The following is a 16834-nucleotide window of genomic DNA, read 5'->3' on the forward strand; positions in this document are numbered from 1 at the left end:
CTGCATGTGTGCATGTGTGAGTTGCTTTGGTCCATGTGATGCTGTTTTTCTTCCAGCTCGTGTAGTACTGAATCAGGTTGAGTTTTACAAGTACCTGTGCCAATAGTTTTGATAGTACCAGTAGTCAAATTTTGTCCGTGATTGAAGAAACCTGCAAAGTGTATGGAATTGTGAAGCAACTCTTTTAGGGACAGAGAGCCTGCAATTGGAGGCTACATGGCTGTCATGTGGCAAGTTATATCATTTTGTAATAAGTTGATTTTATGGGTCTAAAAGTAATGCTACAGTCAATATTAGAATTTGATGCATAATTAAGTGTTGAATCCTTATTTGATAAAATAAATCACTCATTTAAACAACTTAATTATGCAATTCTAACCCTTTATCAATTATGTAACACCCGTCCTTGTGGTGGGTCTTTTTCAAAATGATTTTGACAAAAATCGACAGGAATTACGATTCCTTTAAAATTTCTTTTCCATTCATGCCAGGATACAAAAGACTCCATATTTTAAATAAAATTCATTTTTCTTAATTAAAAGATTACAGCGAAAAACATTAAATTTTATAATTAAAGTTTCTCGTACAAAATATCTTGCCTTCGTGCTCTTCCCCTTGGGCTGTGCCCGTCCTGACCTGTTATTCTAATCTTGTCCTTGGGAGCGTACACATAAAACTAAAATGAGTCGATGACTTGTAAGCATTACTTCATACAATCAAAATATATCAACATAGGTTTTCAGTCAAGTAGTTATCATTCCATGCATACATATCATACATAGCATGCATAGACATTCTTTTCGTTTTAAAACATTGCAAGGTGGGGTTTTTCTTCAAAAACATGGTTTGTTCTTTAAAACAATTCCCCACGCATTGCTACCTTCATTTCTTAAAGAATTTGTTCATGGATTTATCTTTTTACATACATTCATGCATTCATCTTTCCTTATGTACATTCATGCATACAGTCCATAAATACATACATGCACTCTTTCTTAACATGCATACGTTCATTCTTATCACTTTAATTGGCCATAGCACATTGTTATGCCCCGTGTGCTGAGGTTAGTGGTCTTTTGAACCTGATTTTGCCCGTGGCACTCCGTCAGGGTGCAGCACTGGGTTCACTATCAGTACTACTTACCTGGCATTGCAATCTACCCCGTCCAGTCCATGTGGCTGTTACATATTTTCATACATCATGCATTTAGTCCGTTTATTCATTTTCAGTCCTTTCCTTTCCTTTACAGTCCATTTTTTCATTTAAGTCCTTACAGTTTTTCAGTTCATAAGGTCATTTAAAAGAAATAGTTTTCTTTCTTTTTTTGTGAAAGTCATTTTAAAAGAAGTTTCTTTAAAAGATAATAGTTTTCTTTCTTTTATTATAAAAGTTGTTTTAGAAAGAGTCATTTTTAAAAGAGAAAGTTATAAAAAAAAATAGTTTTCTTTCTTTTCTTAAAAGTTGTTTCAGAAACAGTCCATTACAATTTCAGTCTGTATAGTTCTTAACAGCTCTTATGTGTATTTTAAAACTTCATCTCGTTTCCTTTCGTGAATATACATACAATACGTACTACTTATAGCATCCATTCACATGCATAAACGTACATACTTTGGGTGCGTAAAAAGGGGCTGCCGATGAGGGCCGCTACATACTTATACTTGAAAACTTATGTTTCGTTTTCTTTTTCTTTCGTAAAGCATGTCTTCGTGAAGAAAAGTTTTGTTTTCCTTTTAGAGAAAAGCTTTCGTCTTCTTCTTCGTTTGTATAAAGAAAACTCTAGAAGAGTATGAACGCAATACTTACCTGGACTTCATGCTATACTCAATCCATGCAGTCCATTTGTGTGTGTGTCAGATGGCAACCTACATGCATACACATAACCTTACGTCATCATCTATCTAATGCATAAGTAACTATTCTAAAAATAGAACTATGCCTCACTTGGAACACTCTTCGTCCATCCTTGGGCTCTTACGTGCCCTTTACCATGCTAAAACCTTTAGAGTCTTATTCTTTAAAGTGAATCCTCGTGATTCACTTTAGGGTTAAGACACTAAGACCTCCGTCTCATTCTTTTATTTCCACAATCCGAAGCATGATTCCGACCGATAGAGTCATGTGTCCCAACCTTAGACTATTTACCCATTACTACCTTCACGTATCCTAACCCATACTAAATCCTTATTCCCAACCAGTCAGGCTACATGAATTCAAGCCAATTCTGGGGCTAAAACACCATGTAACCATGTTCAAGACAGATTACCCATTACATATGGTAAACCTGTCTGGTACACGTGCCTCGCCAGAGACACCTATATCTTATCCCATTTTGTCACTTAAGAGCAACTTATAATTCCAATGAACGCCCGCTTGTATAAACAAGCTCCATACTCCAATACCAACTTGTTTAGACCCGGTCGATAGGACTCTTCCTACTTCCCGACCCTGTACAAGTTCATCCCAACACCTTGATAGGATAGGACTGCATCCAAAATGCACCTCTGTTAAGTCACGTAGCTCAAGACTAATCCCGAGTCATGTCACGACACCCATCATGCTTCCGCTGCATGCTCTGATACTTTACCACTACTTCCTTATACTCTTAGCCATAGTCAACCACAAGGTGACACCCATCACCCTGGACTACAGGCCATATCACCACTGCTTCAGGATACTGTTACACAGTTCCTGCCACTTAACAAGAGGACTGCATCCACAAATGTGCCTCTGTCACATTATGCAGCTCGAGAATAATTCTTGAGTTACAGCACAATGCCCATCATGCTTTTTCTGCACTCTCTGATATCTTTTCACCACTTCACACATACTCTTAGCCACAAGTCAACCACAAGGTGACACTTGTCACCTCGAACTACAGGCCACATCACTACTGCTTCGGGACACTGTTACACAGTTTCTGACGCTACACTATACACTATACACTCCACGCTTCTCTGCTACGCCATCCAACCCTTAGTGACATGCCATCCGGTGTATCATGAGATAGCGCAGAGTACACTCATGTGAACTCTCTTCCATTCACACTACGACACACATCACTACGATACACACCTCACGGTGCATCACTACACGACATGGAGTATGCGTCACATGCACTCCCTTCGCTACATCACTTATTATCACAATGCACATCACACGGTGCATCACCATACAACATGGAGTATGCTCCACGCGCACTCCCTTCATTCTACTTCACAAGTCAGTACAACACACGTCACAAGGTGCGTCGCTACAATACACGGAGTCTGCTCAACTCGTACTCCTTCACACTTTACGCTGCATCCCAACTACGGCATCCATCTCACGCCCATTCTTCACAGCACGGTCCACAATACTACACAGTCAAGCCCAACACTTCATAACTACACTTCACTTCACAACTATACATCGAACTCCACAAATACTAACTACACAGTCTACAGTCCAACCAATCAATTACTTTAAATGTAAATAACTAGAGATAGAGGGTTATACCATCGATGGAATAACCAGTATGTCGCTCGCTGCCCGTCACAATCAAGAATTCGGAGGAGTTGTACATTGCAGTAACGTTGCATACGGTGGTTGTTCATGTACAGTGGCGGTTTGAGCTTGAGAATAGCTAGGTGTGGTCTTGGAAAGGCTCAAGGTGGCCTCATAGTGGTTAAAGGTGGTGGAGCACAACGGCGTCACGCTATGAACAGTGCATCCAAAATGGTGGGAGGTTGCTTGAGGTGGAATTTCATGGGAAGCTAGGGAGAGATAGAGGAAGATGTGGTGGAGCTAAGGTGGCGAGGTGGTGGCCAGGCAGTGGCTCACGACGGTGGATGGGCCACAAGTTGTGCAACTCGTGCCTTGGAGAGTGAGGGAGAGTGAGAGCTATACAAAGCTCGGTTGGGCATGAAATTTATTGGGGAAGGTCATGGTGATGAGGGGGAACAAGATGGTGATGGTGAAACACCATGGGTAGCCGTGTATGGTGGTGCACAGTGGTGCAACCGAACCTATGGCTGTGGAGACCCATCGGAGAAAGAGAGAGAGGTAGAGGAAAAGGAGGATGGGGAGGAAGCCCATGATGTGGTGAAGCTGTTGGTGGTGCTTGGTGGCTGTTTTGCCCGTGTATGGTGGCTCTAGGTGGAGGAAATGTGTGTAAAACCCATTTTGAGGATGGTGCCATGGAGGGAGGAGGAGGGCACGTGGGGGATCGCCGGTGGGAGGGAATGTTGGCCGGAGGGTGGTGGTCAGTTGGTGAATGATGGTGAAGCCAAAGCTGCCGTGTATGGCGGCGTGGAGGTGGAAGATGAGTTTTTACCCATTTCGGTCAAAACTGACCGAAATGGCTTGCTGGCTGGAGAGAGCGTGTGGCTTGCTGGCTGGAGGGAAGTGTTGTCCGGCATGGGAGGAGTGATCGGTGGTTGGAGGTGAGGCCAATGGTGGCTATGTTGTTGGAGAAGAAGCGCAACGTGGTGGAGAGAGTCTGTCAGGCTGGACGTGCATGGGAGAGAGAGAAGAGAGAGAGGGAAAAGAGAAAAGTGAGGAGGAAAAGGGAGGGGCCTGGGTATTTAATCTAAATCCTTCGTTTCGGGATCCTCAAAACGATCTAACGATGAGTTTAAACACTGAGTTGAAAACGCGTAAGTTCTTAAATAAAACACTAATAGGAATTAAGATAGAATAGTATTTTATAAACTAAAAGTTTATAAAATAATATTTCTTCATCATTATTTAAAATGATAAAGTATCGTTAATTACTCAAAGAGGATAAAACCATTTAAATTAAATTAGAGTTTTCAACGTAAAGTTAAATCTCTTAATATTTTAAAATAATTAAAAATATTTAATTTAAGTAATTATCCACAATTATAATATTTTTAGAGCTCATTAAAATATTATAATTGTGTTACTTTTAAAAACAAGCTTCTCTAATAATATTGGAAATATCTCTTATAGATATTTCCAAAATATTTAAAATATTTGTTAGTTTTAAAATATCTATCTTACGTTGAAATCCGCTGGATATCTTTTGGAACACACCATCGAGGTACAACACATAGGATAAGGCTCAGCACGTAGATCGAAGCTCAACACGTAAATCAAGACTTAACATGTAGACCGAAGCTTGGCATGTAGAACAAGGCTCATAACTAAAGAAGAAGAAGGAAGGAGTGGATATCACAGATTGAGCCTTTCAAGCTTACCTATTTATTATCCTTATCCCTAATCACTTGTAACGGCATGCTAGAAATTCAATGGTGGACTTTCTACAGCTTGGGAACCTCATGAAAACCTTGTAAGTTTTCATGATTCAACCAATTACGTAGGATTTAGTCTGTTAGTATAGTTAGTGTTACCATTCATTATGATGCCAAAAGCATGCTTTTATTTATCTAAAGTAGTTGAAATGTCAGAATGTGATTTGGTCTACGCCATTAAGCTCAGTTGTTTATTTAGGATTTTATGACGCAATAATCTCATTTTCAGTTTTTGGATGATAAGCTCATTCGAAAACACATTTTGCCTTTTTTGAGGCACTTTAGGGTGGAATTTCAATAAAAAAAAAAATTGCACAGTAAGTTTGTATGAAAATTTAGAATTTTACAATGTAAAGTTTATATTTTACTTTTCCAAAGTGAATAGAAATCTCAAGAGTAGCACCTAAAGTAGTATTATCAAAATCACAGTGTGGAACATCCAAATTAAGTTAGGGAAGTTTTATTTGGACACTTGGCGAGGTCTTAGCCAAACTTGATGAATAGTGTTAGACATTTGGCATCTTGAGGAGCCATGAGTTGGTTTGTGAAAGAATCAAGGTGTGGGGTCATGCCATCTAAGCGAAACTCTATTCTTTCATCTGATCAACCAATTTGTGCTAAACCAAAAAGGGTTGTCAAAACCTTCAACATTTAGAATCCAATTAAAACCCCTAAAGCTTGGTTAGCTTTAATCGAAACTCTAAACAGTTTTCCTAAACCCTAAAGTTGGCTTCCAAACCCTCTTTGATCCGATTTCTAGCATTGTATTCAATCACTTAATTAAATTACTTCTAAATGCTATTAATTTATCAAATTTTTGTTATGACATCATTATCCAACCTTTTAAACTTTGAAAATTTGATTGGGCCAAGAAAAATTAGATTTGGACTTGATAGCATCCCAAACCAAACCAAACCCTTTTTAAACCCTAAATGGAAGCCCACCTGGTTGAGGCCCATCAAGGCCCATGAATTTGGCAAAGCTTCTTGAAGAAGTTTTCTCCCCCACATGGCAGGACATCCCCTGCCCTTGGTAGCATCCAATAATGCCTTGATGTGAAGGAGAAATCCACCTCATCAGCCTCCATACCTCACAGCTGTTGTAGGCAGTCCTTGGCCCTCACTTTTCTTCACTTTATGTGACATAGCCACCTCCAATCAAGGGTCATTCAAGCCCATACCTCCCCCCTTCTAGAAGTCTAAAGTCGTGCAAGATCCCTTTCACTTCATCTCATCACTTCTCCACCCTGTTCTTAGAGAGAAACCCAAAAGAGCTCTCTCAAGAAGATTTCTAAGTTGTTTTGTGTAGTGATTTCTAACCCTTTGTAAGTATTTTCTCGCTATGACTCCTTTATGAAAGTTGTTCGCTTTGAGTGTAGTTTCCGTGGATATCTTATATGTTTCATTTCATGGTCATTTTGTAACGCCCTAATGGAAGGCCCAAACCATATGACTTATACTCCAAAAGGACAAGTCAATGATACAATTGGGGTCCCATTGAAACCTTATAAAGAGCTAGAACTTCTCCTTCCCAAGTAATGTAGGATCTCATACACCACATACCATTATCTTTATCATATAGGGGCATCACAATCCACCCCCTTAAATTCTCAAAATCTTCGTCGGGCTTGTCCATTGTAGGTGACACGACTCAGGTCTCACATTTTTGGTTGGGATAGGTTCTAATCTAACAGTCCTCTAGAAATCCAATAGTGGAATTTCTATAGGTTTTGGGAATCTCGTGAAAACCTCTTAAGTTTTCATGAATCAACTAATGGCATAGGTTTTAGTTTGTCAGCATTGTTAGTGTTATCACTTATTATGGTGCCAAATGTAACTTCCGTCCTTATGGTGGGTCCTTTAGAAAATGATTTTGTGAAAAGAGACGAGAATGAGTCGATGACTTGTAAACATTACTTCATACAGTTAAAATATAACAACATAGGTTTTCAGTCATGCATTCATCACTCCATACATATCATACATAGACATTCATTTCATTTTAAAACGTTGTGAGATGGGGTTTTTCTTTAAAAAGGGCTTTCTTTTCGTAAAACAGTTCCCCACGCCTCGCTGCCTTCATTTCTTAAAGAGTCTTGGCATCCATGCATTCTTTCTTAACATGCATGCATTCTTTCTTATCACTTTCATTGGCCATTGCACACTATTACACCCTGTGTGTGAGGGTTAGCGATCTTTTGGACCTTGATTCCGTCTATGGCTGTGGGTTAGGAATCCATTCCGTTAGGGTGCAGCACTGGGTGCACTACCAGTACTACTTATCTTGCATTGCAATCTGTCCAGTCCAGTCCTTCGGTACCATCATTCATTTATCAGTCATGACGATTACGTATTTTCATACATTAAACATTCAATTCGTTCTAGGGGTGGGCAGTAGGGCCCCGCATCCTGTTGCACCTCCCTGTTGGCCCCGCCCTCGCATATGCAGGGCAAGGGGCGGGGCCCCCCCACCCATATAAGAGCCTCCGCATTCGAGGGATGGAGGGGCTAAGCCCCCCTTCGCATTTCCCCCGCCCCGCTCTGCATTGTTATATATTATATAAATTGAGAATCCCTTTATAAATGAAATGGTGCCATTTTGTCCATCACAAAACGACGCCGTTTCATTAAGTGATTTAAGTTCCCCCCTCCCCTCTCCATTCTTCTCGTCTCCTCGAACACTCTCTCTTAGACTCCTCTCTCTGTCTTTCACTCTCAGTTGCACTCGCACCTCTCTCTTGCTCTCTCTCACTCTCTCTCTCTCTCTCTCTCTCTCTCTCTCTCTCTCTCTCTCTCTCGTACGTCGCACGATATCCAAATTCTAATAGTTCCAATTCAAGTATCCTCTCTCGCCATCGCAAAGGTAAGACTCTGCAACATAATTTCTCCATTTTTTTTTTTAGTTTTGATCAGAGATTGGAGGAAGGATAGGTTGAATCGGAGATGACGGATAGGAATTTGTGAATTTGTGTGCTGTGGATGCGTGGATTGTGATTGTGCATGTGTATTGTATTTGTGAATTTGTTTGAATTTTTTTTTTGGGTAGTTTTTAGGGTTTTGGATTTGGAACCCTAAATTAATTTAGGGTTCCAATCCAAAACCCTAAATTAATTTAGGATTGGAAACCCTAAATTGATTTAGGGGTTTCAATCAAACCCCTAAATCAATTTAGGGTTTAAAACCCCTTTTATCTCTTTGTTTGTGTTATAATTAAATAAATGTTTTATTTTCTGTCTTTCGTAGTGTAATCTATCTGTATTCGATTATGTATGCATGCAGTTCTATTAATTCCATTATTCCAACCCACCACATTATATATAATCTGCTAGTTTAATAAATATCATTTTTAATTTTTCTTTTCAGGTTTAAGTATTGGCAAAAGAACCAAAGTTTATTCTTCATAAATGTAAAACTATTATACCTTAATAGGTGTATAGCATCCCTTTGGGCTTGTCTCTTTCCAAAGGACAAATATATAGTATTCTTTGTGTTCCTTAATTCTGAACCATATGGTAGGTTACTACAGTTTTGAGATAATGAGAGATCAAGGCTTATCTTTTGTCACTTTCCTTTTGTGTTTGTGGCGTGTGTTTGTTTAAAATTAATATGAATAAGGTGCTAGAATTCTAATTAATATATGACATGATAAAAAATGCTAAAAATCATGAGATCAAGCACTTTGCTAATTTGTAGAAGTGGGGATTTGCTATTTATGAGGTAGAGGACAATATATATAAATATATATATGAGTAATGTTAAATATAGGGTTTGAATGTGTAAGTCCTGCGTACTCTCGTTGAAAAAAGTAGTGTCTGTAATATTAAAAAAATAATTAATTTAGGGGTTTGCACTTTAAAATTTTTTTATTGTGTTGGAGAATCAGGAATGTCTTCTCAAAGAGATCTAGATTTCAATGATAATTCTCCTGCCCCAGCCAATACCCCTACCCCAGAACCTAACCCTACTCCAACCCCTATAGGGAGTACACCTTGTCCTGCCCCAAGCCCACACAGGCAAGAAATTTGTGTCCATAGTTTGGTCTCACTTTACCAAAAGAGGGTGATGACCCCAATAACTCACAAACTAAATATAATCACTATGGAAAAATATATGGATATCACTATAGGAAACATGGTACATCGCAGATGAAGGTCCATTTAGACGAACAATGCAAGAAGAGTCCAATATTAAGATCCTTAGTAGAGAAGAGTCAATCTAGACTAGATATTAGATTAAGAAAAATGGCGGATGGGAGTAGTGGGGCTGGGGGTCCAACGTTGAATGGGTATACAAAGTATAATCCCGATGAGTGTAGAAGGAAGTTAGCTCATATGGTTATTATGGACGAGCTACCTTTTCAGTTTGTGGAAGGGAGAGGTTCCAAGAATTTGTCCAAGATTTGGAACCAAAGTTTACACTTCCTTTTTGCCACACTATGGCATATGATATTAAAAAGATTTATAGAAAAGATAAAGATGTTTTGAGGGGCCAATTGGCTAGTTTGGTAGTTTGCCTCACTATCGATACTTGGACTTCTATCCAAAATATGAATTACATGTCTTTGACTGTGCATTTTGTTGATTCTGATTCGGTTCTTCACAAAAATATTATTAAGTTTTATCAAATCACTTATCACAAGGGTGAGATGATTGGGAAGGTCTTGGAGGCCACAATAAAGGAGTGGGGTTGGCATAGGTTTTGACTGTTTCGGTTGATAATGTCTCATCTAATGATGTCGTCTTAGGATATCTAAAGACTTATTTTATAGAGGCAAATAAGACATTCCAGGGTGGTGAATATTTGCATGTTAGATGTGTTGCACATATTTTGAATTAAATTGTGACTGAGGGGTTGAAAGATGTTGATGACTTGGTTGCACGAGTTAAAATGACTGTGAAATTTGTGAGGTCTTCTCGTTCTTGATTGGGGAAATTCAAGATTGCTGCGAAGGCTATGGGCATAACATTTAAGGACTTTTATACTGATGTTCCTACCAGATGGAACTCAACCTTCTTGATGTTGGAGGCGGCCCAAGAATATAAGGTAGCCTTTCAATTATTGGGTGATAAAAACATCCACTATGTCAAATACTTTGATGAGCACGGGGGATTAGGAAAGCCTAATGATGATGATTGGGTGGTAGTTTCTACCTTTGTTGATTTTCTCAGACTCTTTTACAATGTCACATTGAATATATTTGATTCTTTGTACCCTACATCCCATGGGTTTTGTCAACAAATATGTAGGGTGAAAGAAAAATTAGAAGACATGCATAGGGGTTCCAATGAAAGGATGAGGGGGATGGCATTGACTATGAAGGTCAAAGATGACAAGTATTGGGTGTGACGCCCCCAAATCCCCACGCACGGACACGGGAAAATCGAGACGTCCGGATGGTGACATCACGGGTCACCATCCTATCGACGTGTGCCAAGTGTGTGGATAAGCAACAAATGTGTAAAAAGAAACATGCAGCGGATAACGAAAGTCATAACTAAGGACCAGAATTTTTCTTAGTTTAATACAAAGATGTTCAAAACATACATAATAAAATATTACATAACAAAAATATTATTTCAAAGCCCAAACAAAGCATAACCCAACTCAGAACTCTGGAGGAGCCGCATCCTCGGGCTCAGCCTCCTCCTCCTCCTCGAACTTTGCACCAAAATCTACAGAACTAAAAATGGTGCCGCAGGTAAGTAAAATCCAAACACTACTAGACAAAAACATATAAAACTCAAACAGCATGCATGAAAGAAAAGCCAATGCACATGTCCCGTAAAATCATATTTTTCCACGTACGCAAAAAAACATCATTTGGCCCAAAAAAACATATCGCTTAAAACCAAGCCTCGCCATTATCCTAGATAATGGCCCAAATCACCATTTTCTCAGAAAATGGATCAAAAGCCTCAAACCAAACCTCGTCATTTTCTCAGAAAATAGCCCGTATCCGAAAACCATAAAAACGATCCAATTATGCATGCACCATGATCTCCCCTAGGGATCATTCGCACACCCTGGCTCTGTGCCACACCTTAGGTAACGACTATGTGTGTGACACCTAAATGAGCGATGCCCAGACTCATGCCCAGCGTGTACCTGGCCAGGCCATCCTCTAGTCCCCGCCACTCTAGGGACCACGGAGTCGACACGACAGCGTTACCGTATCGTGCGATCCGGTCGTCGCCCTGCGACAATCCAGGGGATGTCACTCAGTATTATCCACTCCCGAGTGACCAGAGGAGCTCCACCGAGATAATAACCCATCCCGGCTTGGGCTTGTGAGACACACGCACCTGAAATCCATTTATGCCAACAAATCATGATTTTTTCAATTAAAATAAAATGCACATGTATGCAATATGTAACGCAGCCCTCATGGCACAAATAATCAAGCAATCACAAACAACCAAAAAACCAAGCACTCCGTCCTCAATCCATCCGACCCCCGAACTCCTCGGACTCAGTCCAGAATCAATCAACCAACATCAAATATTTGATTGTATGAGCAAAATATATTTAAATCTAAAAATAGGATTTGAAAAATACTTACAGCGCTATATATTAATTTTCGATGGATCGGCGCGCAGCAAATGGTGAAGGAAAAGCAACGTAACAGTGAAATTTCACTGTGGCTGTGGGTTGTAAAATACCCACTTTTGAACGGGGACAAACCAAATCTCAGGATTGATAGGGAATGGCCTAGGGATGTTTATGAAGCTAAGCGAAGTGGAGTTTGGCTGTGGGTGACGGTGAAAACGGTGGTAGGAGGCCAAAATACCCATATCAGAGAGTCAGCTCGTGGGGACTGTTTCGAAGACGGATTGAGGCTGAAAATGGGTGGGTTAGGATGGCAAGGAGTCGGTGATGAAGTGGTGAAGAGGTGGTGGCCGGAGGTGGAGCGACGGCGGCAAATCGGGGCTAAAACCGTGCGGCTTGATGGTGACCTTTCGGCTAAACGACGGCACTGTTGGGGATGAAAGTTGGTGGGGTGGTTCACCGGAGGGAGGGGAAGAGATTGGTGGTGGTGGTGTGGCTCACAATGGTACTGGGTGGCTGGACGGACGTGTGAGGGAGAGGAGAGAGAGAGAGAGAGAAAGAAAACGCACGGGGGGGTCGACGCACGAGAAAGAAAGGAAGGAAAAAAAAGAAAGAAAAAGAAAAAGAAAAAGAAAGAAAAAAGAAAAAGAGATAAGGGAAAAATAGAAAAGAAAAGGTGGAGGAAAGAAATGAGGTCCAGTCCTCACTCCGGAACCAAAACTGATCCGCCGAAAACGATTTTAAAAACCGTAAAACGACTAAATAAATTAAACACAACATCAAATAAATTAAAAACCAAATTAAATACATTAATTTAAAATAAATAAACCAATATATGAATTAAATTAAAAACAACCCTTCAGTGAAAATACACGTAAAAACGGGTCATCACATTGGGGAGATTTGACTAGAATGAATATTTTGTTATATGTGGTTGTTATTATTGATCCCTTTTTGAAAGTTTCAGGCTTGTTATATGGTTTGAGGCTTGTGCACGATTAGGCATGGACTGATCTTATTGGTGAAATGGCTTGAGATACCATGGCTAAATTGTATAATGATTTTAATGTGATTAAGGGTGGAACTACAGACACCGTGACCGGGACTCCTACAAAGAAGCGTAGAATGCCATGGACTAAGACCCTCTCACAAAATCTCACACTAGTCCATCAATCTACGGAGGTGATTTCGGAGTTAGACAACTATTTGTTAGGGGATATGGTTCAAGATGATGATGATGATGATTTTGATATATTAGGATGGTGGAAAAAGAAATATCCCATCCTTTTTGAGATTGCTCATGGTATTTTGGCCATCCCTATTAGCATTGTTGCCTTAAAGTCAGCTTTTGGTACTGGAGGGTGCATATTGGATCCTTTCCATATTTCATTATCTCCTACAGTTGTGGAGGCATTGATATGCATACAGAGTTGGACGATGGGAAAAGATATTCATGTTCTGTATGTTTTAGATTTTAAGGAGATTGATGAGGAGGAGGGTTGATGTGAACTCCAATTGACTCACTTTGAGACCCAACAATAGTATTGGAAAAACAAACCCAAGAAAGCCAAACTCAAGTCTATGGATGGAGAATCTAGACTTGATGAGAACTCTTTTTAAGAACCTAGATTATATTAAAATCTAGACCCATTAAAGAACCTGTCTCAAGAACTCGGATTACAAGGAGGAACGCCACAAAGGTTGTGATTTACCTTTGATAAGTTCAGAAGTTCAATTAAGAACAAAATGAGTAAACTCAACTCACCAATAAAATTCAATAATGTCTAACCTGCTCAAATGAGGCTATAAGTGGTTTAAATAAACAATCATAGAAACCCTAGTGAATAGTGCCGCAGGTACTGTAGCATGAACAATCCCACGCTACAGTAACTTCTAAAACCCTAGTTCAAATAAAATAATAACTTTTTAAATAAGCCATTGGCCAAAATACAAGGCCTTCACAAAAATCCTAGTTCATTAGAAATAAGACGTGTGGGCTGGACATCCCCCAAGTCCAATTATTCTAGATTAATTCCTATGACTAATAAAATAAGCCATTTTAATGAAATAAATAAGTCCATGGCCCTTCAATAACAATAGGCCCAAGTCATGTCTTCCATAGCTTGGATCAAGTGGATCAAAACTGGATCTTCCTCTCAAGCTCATCATGAGTGTTGGGCTCCTGCTAGCTTTATCCCAAATGGATTGCATCAATTCTTGCATTGCTTTATTGATCTTCGTGGCTCTTAATCTTGTAATTGATCCTTAAGACTTGGTCCACCTTGGGGCCCATCATTCCCCCTATCCTCAAAAGGATTCGACCTCGAATCTCCACCTAGATCAAAGGGAAATAGATTAGTAACATTGAAAATAGCAAGCACATGATACTTATCTGGAAGATCCACTAGATATGAAGTATCATTAATTTTATCAAGAATTTGGGATTGTCCATCCAAGCTACTTCTGTCATCAACAAGTAAATGCATTAAATCAAAAGGAATAAGTGGATTAAAGCCAAAAACAACTTCAAAAGATGAATGAGAAATAGTAGTATGCTCTTATTATATGCAAACTCTAATAATGACAAATGATACTCTCGCAAACGTTCATGCAACAATTCAATGAATGGAAAATGATATTCTCACAACCATTCATGAAACACATCTAAAGTCTTCCTTACACCAAAATGATCACTCAAATTATATGCGACCTCAATGAATGGCAAACCATACTCCCAAAAATATTCATGAAATATGTCTAAACTCTTCTTTACACCAAAGTGACCACTCCAACTATATGAAAACTCAATGAATGGGAAACAATACTCCCACCAATGTTCATGCAACACTTCTAAGGTCATTTTTACACCAAAATGTCCAATTAAAGCACCTCCATGTACTCCAAGCACAAGCAACTCACACATAGAACTATTAGGCATAAAAAGTCTATTATCTCTAAATACATACCAATCTAGTCTGTAGATCTTACCAAATGATGCTTTCTCACATACTCCATACACACTATCAAAGTCATCATTACTAGCATGCAATTTCTTATCATATTCAAGTCTCAATAACTTTGTATCCAAAATGAAGACAATGACATACCTTCTTGATAATGCATCAAACACAAGATTTTCCTTACCATGTGTGTATTTGATTTCATGAGGAAAAGTTTGAATACATTCCTCCCACTTAGCATTCATTCTAGTCACGAACTTACCTTGTCTCTTCAAACGTATCAAGGACTCATGTTCTTGAAAGAATGGTTGGGTAGGAATTGTCACACCTGACACAAAGTTAATGTAATGCTCTATCTCTCTAATAGGTTGTAATCCACTAAACAAACCGCTAGGAATCATCATCTCATAGCCCTGCAACAAAGAGAGAGTAACACTAGGCAAAGTTTTGTCAAGTTCGTTAGTAGTAAAATTTACCTTAGCATAAAAACTCACTTCTCTCTTTCTTTCTCTCTCACTTTCTTCACTCTCACTTTTCTTTTCACTCGTTTTTTCTTTCACTTCCATTTTCCTTTTCACTCTCTTTTCTTTCACTCTCTTTTTCAACAACTTTTTTTGAACTTTTGGCCTCACAATTGTTTTTCAACTCATTATCTCTTTTTCTTGAGGTTTTAGCCTCACCCTCATCTTTTCTCTCTCATTTTCCTCTCTCTCCTTTTTGACCTCAATATTTTTTTTTTCTCAATCTCACTTTCACTCTTCCTTTTTTTCTCAATCTCACTTTCACTCTTTCTTTTTTGCTCAATCTTGATTTCACTCTGGCTTTTTGGCTCACTTTCACTTTTCAGCTTCAGTTGATTGATGAGGAGGAGGGTTGATGTGAACCCCAATCGACTCACTTTGAAACCCAACAACAATACTGAAAAAAAAACCCAAGAAAGTCAAACTCAAGTCTATGGATGGAGAATCTAGACCTGATGAGAACTCATTTCAAGAACCTAGATTATATTAAAATCTAGACCCGTTGAAGAACTCGGATTAAAATTTAAACTCTTGGGTTGGGGTTCACATCAGGGATAGTGCAACTTCATGGTGTACCTAGGAGTATTATTTCTAATACTCAGCCCTTATGCACTATTGTTCAAAAGAATTTAAAAACTTGGGAGGATTGTTTGTCATTTATAGAGTTTGCATATAATAGGACCTTGCATACTACTAATTCATATTCTCCTTTTGAAGTTATTTATTATTTTAATCCAATTACTCCTTTAACTCTTATACTTTTGCTTGTTGATGACAAAAGTAGCTTGGATAGACCTGATGGCCCCAAGGCGGACCAAGTCTTAAGGATCAATTACAAGATTAGGAGCCACGAAGATTAAGGGAGCAATGCAAGAATTGGTGCAATTCAATTGGGATGAAGCTAGCAAGAGCCCGACACTCGTGATGAGCTTGAAAGAAGGAGAACCAGTTTTAATCCTTTTGATCCAAGCTATGGAAGACAAGACTTGGGCCTATTGTTATTGAAGGCCTTGGACTTATTTATTTCATTAAAAGAGCTTATTTTATTAGTTTAGAATAAGTGGGCTTGAGGATGTCAGCCCAAACATATGTCTTATTTCTAATGAACTAGGGTTTTTGGGAAGGCCTTGTATTTTGGCCAAGGGCATATTTGAAAAGTTATTATTTTATGTGAACTAGGGTTTTAGAAGTTACTGTAGTGCTTAGGGTTTTTGGGGATTGTTTATTTAAACCACTTGTAGCCTCATTTGATTAGATCAGACAGTTTATTTCGAATTTTAATTGTGAGTGAGTTTTCTCCTCTTGTTCTTGATTGAACTCTTGAACTTATCAAAGGTAAATCACAACCTTTGTGGTGTTCCTTGTAATTTGGGTTCTTGAGACGGTTCTTCAACAGGTCTAGATTTTAATATAATCTAGGTTCTTGAAACGAGTTCTCAATAGGTCTAGATTCTCCATCCATAGATTTGATTTTGGCTTTCTTGGGTTGGTTTTCCAATACTGTTGTTGGGTCTCAAAGTGAGTTGATTGGGGTTCACATCATTTGGTATTC

Source organism: Carya illinoinensis, chromosome 3 (genome assembly GCF_018687715.1).
Source record: "Carya illinoinensis cultivar Pawnee chromosome 3, C.illinoinensisPawnee_v1, whole genome shotgun sequence".
Classification (NCBI taxonomy): domain Eukaryota; kingdom Viridiplantae; phylum Streptophyta; class Magnoliopsida; order Fagales; family Juglandaceae; genus Carya; species Carya illinoinensis.